Source organism: Aotus nancymaae, unplaced genomic scaffold (genome assembly GCF_030222135.1).
Source record: "Aotus nancymaae isolate 86718 unplaced genomic scaffold, 86718_ANA_hifiasm-v0.15.2.pri h1tg000058l, whole genome shotgun sequence".
NCBI lineage: Eukaryota > Metazoa > Chordata > Mammalia > Primates > Aotidae > Aotus > Aotus nancymaae.
Genome location: NW_026988472.1, coordinates 43,717,839 through 43,724,206, shown reverse-complemented (window position 1 = coordinate 43,724,206; position 6,368 = coordinate 43,717,839). Strand labels below are relative to the sequence as shown.

Below are 6,368 nucleotides of genomic sequence, written 5' to 3'. Positions count from 1 at the left end.
TCTCCTTTGCCACACAGACAGGGCTAATGTCTCAAAAGTACACATTACTGGCGTACTGAATTTGCCTTATACCAGCTCATGAGGGACAATTGTTAAAATTTCAGGAATTGATAGCCAATTGTTAAACACAGCCTATATTAAAAATTAAATTATATAAACTTACAATTAAATGAATTATTTTAAAAGCAAAGGTAGTACTCAAATATTTCTAATTTTACTAGACTACATGAGTATGCTCTTGAGATCAATTATATCCATTGTATCTGTATGGTGGAAATACCATATGATGCTATGCTGCTATACATACTTCGTCCCAATTTTGCATTCAATGATGCTACACTGGTATCTTAAAACCTGACTTGGTGGGAGTATTTATACCATAGGAATCAACAAATGCTACAAATTAAACTTTTTTTTTTTTTTTTTGGAAAAACCTTATAAGTTTTTTTTTTTCCTGGAAAACTGGTTTTTCAGTGTTCATAAGTACATACAAATAATCTCCATTATCTACTTTATTTAGTAAAGTTATATTTGCATTTTACAAATATTAATCCCTTTTAATCTTCATAGTGACCTCATGGGACAAGTACTATTATTAGTCCCATTTTTCTGAAGTACAGAGAGGTTAAGTTACTTGCCCAAGGTCACACACCTAAGTAGGTAAGCAGTTTGGTTCCCGGATCCATGTTCTTAATCACCATGCATGAAGCCTTTCCTTTTCTGAAAACACTACATATTCTAGGGAACTCTATATTCACCCACATTAGAGCTTGAATTGTTTTCTTTGTCTCCAACCTCTTTAACGTGTCCACCCCTGGTCCCAGGCCCGCTCTAGTAGCTGGCGTGAATCTATGGAGTCCAATGCCCAGATCCAGGTGTGGCCACTTAGGTTCCTATGTGCAATGGGATTACCCCCACCACCTCCCTCTTCCCCTTGTCACCTGTTCGTTCACCTCATGGTACCTGCCTAGTTTGCTAACATTGCTACTTTCAAATAACATTCACTTACTAATACTGTAATCTTGCATAAATATTTTAAAACTGTCCAAATCTTAGTTTCTCCATATATCAATCGGGGTTCATAATTGAGTAATAACACGTATGCAAAAACTTGCTCTGTATCAAACACATGTGAGTTGAATTTGAATGATCTCACCTTCACACATTCTCCCCTTTCTGGCTTGTGCTGCAGGAATCTATCATGCTAACTTCATCCTGCCTAGGATGCTTTCTCCAGTCACTGGGAAAGTGATGGACGCAGGCGTCCGGGCAAGATTTCTTGGAGAGTAATCATTCCTGCTAAGATGCAAGATTGCTGGATGGGTCTGCGAGATCAATGGCAAGTGTTTCCCTCAGTGGGAATTCAATCCATTTTGGCTGCTTTAATGGAGCTCCTGGGGCTTAGACACTATTGAAAGGCAATTACTGACTTTCACTTGTTTTAGCTCTATGAGTTTATTGCTAGCCCCGTCTCTATTCCTAGCTCTCCAAGTCTCCTCTGTTGCAGGTCAGCCTCTTCCTTTCTCTTAGTGGCAAAGACTGCCTGTGGATCTTCCAAGGCTGCAATGTTCCTTTTTCTCCTTGTGGGTTTTTACCTCTGATTCAGTGTCCCCTACCCTATTAGCCACATGCACAACTAACTACTTCCTTGTTCTCTGCTCAGTTCAAACTTGTTAGCACAGAAAAACAGAAATTTCGTAACAATTGGAATTAGCTATTTAGAATGAGCTCCATCAAACACAACAGGATTCAAGTCCCTCATTCTTTTATAGCAGGTTCAGCAACATTTTCTGTAAAGGCAAATACTGTGGTAAATACTTTAAGCTCTGCAGGCCACATGATCTCTGAGTCAACTACTCCACTTTGCTGTTTTAGCTTGAAAGGAGCCACAGACAAAATGTAAACAAATGGTTATGGTTAGCTTTCAATAAAACTGTATTTATGGATGCTGAAATCTGAATTGCATGTAATTTTCACATGCCACAAATATTCTTATTTTATTTTTTCTTTCAGCCATTTAAAAATATAAAACCAGGTCAGGCACGGTGGCTCACACCTGTAATCCCAGCACTTTGGGAGGCCAAGGCGGGAGGATCACAAGGTCAGGAGTTCAAGACCAGCCTGGTCAACATGGCAAAACCCTCTACTAAACATACAAAAATTAGCTGGGCATGATGTCAGGTGCCTATAATCACAGCTATTCGGTAGGCTAAGGCAGGAGAATTGCTTGAACCCAGGAGGCGGAGGTTGCAGTGAGCTGAGATCATGCCATTGCACTCCAGCCTGGGAGACAAGAGCAAGACTCCATCTCAAAAAAAAATGTATAACCCATGAGCTAAGAATATGTTTTATATAAAACATATATATATAAAACATATATATGAGCTAAGAATTTTTTTTTCATATATATATATAACATATTCTTAGCTCATGGGTTATACATTATATATATATATATATAAAAACATATTCTTAGCTCATATATATGTTTTATATAAAACATAGTCTTAGCTCATGGGTTATATAAAAATGGGCTGCAGGCCACATTTGTCCCATGGGCCCTAGTTTGCTGAGTTCTGTTTTGTAGGAAATATCTTGTGAAACTGGAATGTGGGGGTTTAACATAACCTTCCCATAGCCCCAGGCACAGAGATTTAATACCTGTGTCTGAGTCAGTCTGTCCAGGTGAACTTACTTGTTGGATAGCATCAATTTTTGGCAAATATCTCTTTTTAGTCATTTTAAGCATCTGAAAAGCAGAGCAGGTATTTTTATGAAATTAATGTTAATCAGTTAGTTATTCCTTAAAAAAAAAAAAACTAAGTAACTAGTTGGCCACTGCCAAGCTTCTGTCTTATGTAAGATTTCCTAAAAGGCAAGGTTGAGAGAGAGTTTTGGATGTATGTGGTTTATTGAAGTGAAGAAGTGCTCTTAGGAGAAAAGGGGTATATATCCAAAAGAAAACAAATCTTTCTACAAAAAAGACACATACACTTTCATGTTCAATGCAGCACTATTCACAATAGCAGAGACGTGGAATCAACCTAGGTGCCCATCAATGGCATATTGGATCAAGAAAATGTGGTACACATACACCATGGAACACTAGACAGCCATAAGAAGGAACAAAAGTCATAACCTTTGTAGCAACATGGATGCAGCTGGAGGTCATTATCCTAAGTGACTTAACGCAGGAAAAGAAAACCAAATACCACATGTTCTCACCTGTAAGTGGGAGCTAAACATTGGATCCTCATGGATATAAAGATGGCAGCAACAGAAACTGAGGACTATTAGGGTGGAGTGGGAGGGGTACGAGGGTTTAAAAACGATCTGTTAGGTACTCTGGTCAGTACCTAAGTGACGGGATCAGTTATACCCCAAACCTCATAGAATAGCCCAAAAAGCAAACCTGTGCATGTACCTGAACCTAAAATACAAGTTGAAAATAACAATTTCAATTAATAATAATAATTTTTATTGTTTATTGTTGAGTAGTATTCTGTCATATGGATCATGGTTTAATTATTTACTTGTTGAAGGATGTTTGTTCTGTGTCTTGTTTTTTGGGCATTATTAATAATGCTGCCATGAATATTCATTATAGGTTTTGTGTGAAAATAAGCCTTTTTTCTCTAAGATAATGCTCAATCTACCCCCTTCTAAGGTATAAAAATCTCTCTAACTATGTGGCAAAGCATTCTAGAATTGCAGGGTTGAGGGGGTTCTTTGAAGTCACCTAGTCCAACTCCAAGCCATTAGCCTTTAAAAAAAGTTTTTAAGCTTTTCTGTGAGAGCTTATATGAATGCCCAGAGGTGTCAGAGTGAAGCTGAAAACTTTAACAGGCAGCATTCATCTAGAGAGTTCCTATTTCTGAAACCTGGAACAGTCAAGCTCCTTGTAGGGTAAATAAAAGAGGCTCACTTTAAATGAGCTGAAGCAAAATTTTAAAACACATATAGTACTTAGAATCCCAGCAGCAGGAAACAGAAACCCTGACCTGGAGAACAAAGGTACTCTCCCTTTTCTCTCTGTCTCTCTCCCACTATATGATAGCATATGGTCTCTCAGGACGTCTTCTCCCTGTTCATGTATTTTACTCTCTTTTTCTTTCCTCAACTATTTTTGTTTCTCTGTGCTCAGTGTCAGCCCTCCACAGACCGTGAATTTCCATACCTTCAGTTTAAGCCAGACAAGGAGGATTTCTATCCTTTTCTGAATCTTGATTCTTTTTTTTTTTTTTACAAGAGCACAAATCCACTTTTTAAATTTACTTTTCATTAGTATGAATCCTTGAGGGATACAGCATCACACGGATTTTGTGTCCAATGGCCTTAACAGGAAGATTACTTTGGAATTTAGAACAAACCGTGCCACTGTTTCCATGGGCCTGAATTACATTTCCCCAGATTATTATTATGGTCTCGTTTGGTTTACCGCCAGGAGTTACTGTGTTCTTCCCTTTGTATACATAAGTACATTTCTTGCCCAAACAGAATTCAGTTTCATCTCAGGCATAAACACCTTCAATTTTAAGAAAAAATGTATGTTCCCTTTAGTTCTAGAGACCCCACTTATAGCCAGCAAAAATGGCCTTGGACCACAGCCTTCCAGACATCTTTGCCTTTTAGAAGTCCTGTTCCCAACAGGCCTCCACAGGCTGTGAGATGGTGGAAAGAATCTGATTCTTAATTTCTAGGACAGAAAATATAGTTGCCCTCCTAGCCTGGAACATACGTTGTTCTCTGACAGTCAGCAGTGATCAGTTGCTTGTAGTGACGGTGAGGCACTTATCACAGAGAACTAATATGGTTGTCACTTTTGTGGGTGAATCTTCATGGGCAGGTCAAATCCACAACTAGTAGTCTATTCAAAGCCTTATGTTAATTGTGCAGTTACATGGCATTTTGTTAAAATATAATACTCTCTCCCTTAGGGGATTTAGGGGTTGAATCTCAAGTTGAAATGAAGAAGTGTTTCTGTTACGTCTTAAAATGATGAAATCCACATAGATACATTCCATTTACATTATTCTTAAAATCTACCTTTACCTAGTTCAGCCTTTTGGAGGGCCCAACAGCAAAGTAAAACAAGGTGAGAACAGCGCCACATTCTGTCCCACCCCTATACAGAATCTGTGCCAGCCTCCTTTGGCCCACACATTATAGGACATCTTTGGATGAGGACAAGGTGCTTTAGTTTTGAGTACGCTTTTCTTGCAATTTGTAAAGGCAAGAAATAGAGCTGGAGAAAGGCATCTAGAAACATTTGCTTTTGATTAAGCTTTTATCCATATATGAATTCCTCAAATAAAGATATAATGTAAATATATACAAATATTTATATATATACAGTGTTGTCCTGAAGACTACATGAGATGACACATGTAAAACATTTAGAACAATGCCTGGCACCTAAGTAAGGTGTCAAATGTTAGCTATCATGTGGCAATATCTTAGCAACATCAGTTGAGTAGAGCAGTTGAGATTCTCAAGAAGCAAACTGGATCAAACTTTGAAGTGGTCAATAATGAATGACACTGACTGCTACTGCAGTGCAGTAAGCTTTGGTCATAGGTAGAAACGATCTTACTGAAGATGTGATGGGCTTCCACATATATGAATATATTAAGCAGATATATTTAAGGACCACACATCAGCTTCTTTTTAATGCTGTAAAAATAATATGTAGAAATTTAGAACTGACTGTAAATTCAATCCCCAAAATAGAATAAAATTAATTTAAGTAAAAATTCCTTTTGTTTCCCAGGCCCTTTCATTTTCCTTCACAATACATATATTAACACATTTTTAGAGACTCACCAATTTTTGTAATTTGATATGTTGGCATATGTTCTTATTCATTCTAATATGCAGGTTGTATTTTTGTTCCTAATTTATATGTCCTGACAAGAGAAATGTATGTCTGAATTGGGGGATGAGTAATTTTAATCTGATGGCACATTGGGAAAGATAACACTGCATGTAAGTGGTATTGTTCAGAGTGTAATTATCAGTGTTTATCTAAGGCAGAAATGAAACAATCAATCTTTTTTTCCACAAGTAAATGGAAATAGATTTTAGTTGTATTAATAAGAAACAGACTAAAGCCTTTTGTTCATAGGTGTATGTGTTGTTAGTTAAAATTGAGTTTTTCTTTTCAATGTTTGCTATTTGCAGAGCTCTGTAATCACTCACTTATATCCCAAAGGTAGTGTTTCAGGAGATTTCTATCTGTTTGGATACTCTAAGAAATTCAGTGCTGACTTTTTAAAATAAAGGCTCTGGATTGTTCTCGTCTTTACATTTATTCAAAATAATTATATAGTTTTATCATGGTTACGGTTATACTACAATTTCTGGGATAA

General features: G+C 37.2%; 1 pseudogene; it reads right to left on the bottom strand.

Annotated features, from left to right (window-relative positions):
- Positions 1 to 4,271: 4,271 nt before the first annotated feature.
- LOC105705553 (large ribosomal subunit protein eL33-like) lies at positions 4,272 to 4,619 on the bottom strand (annotated as a pseudogene).
- Positions 4,620 to 6,368: the final 1,749 nt, after the last annotated feature.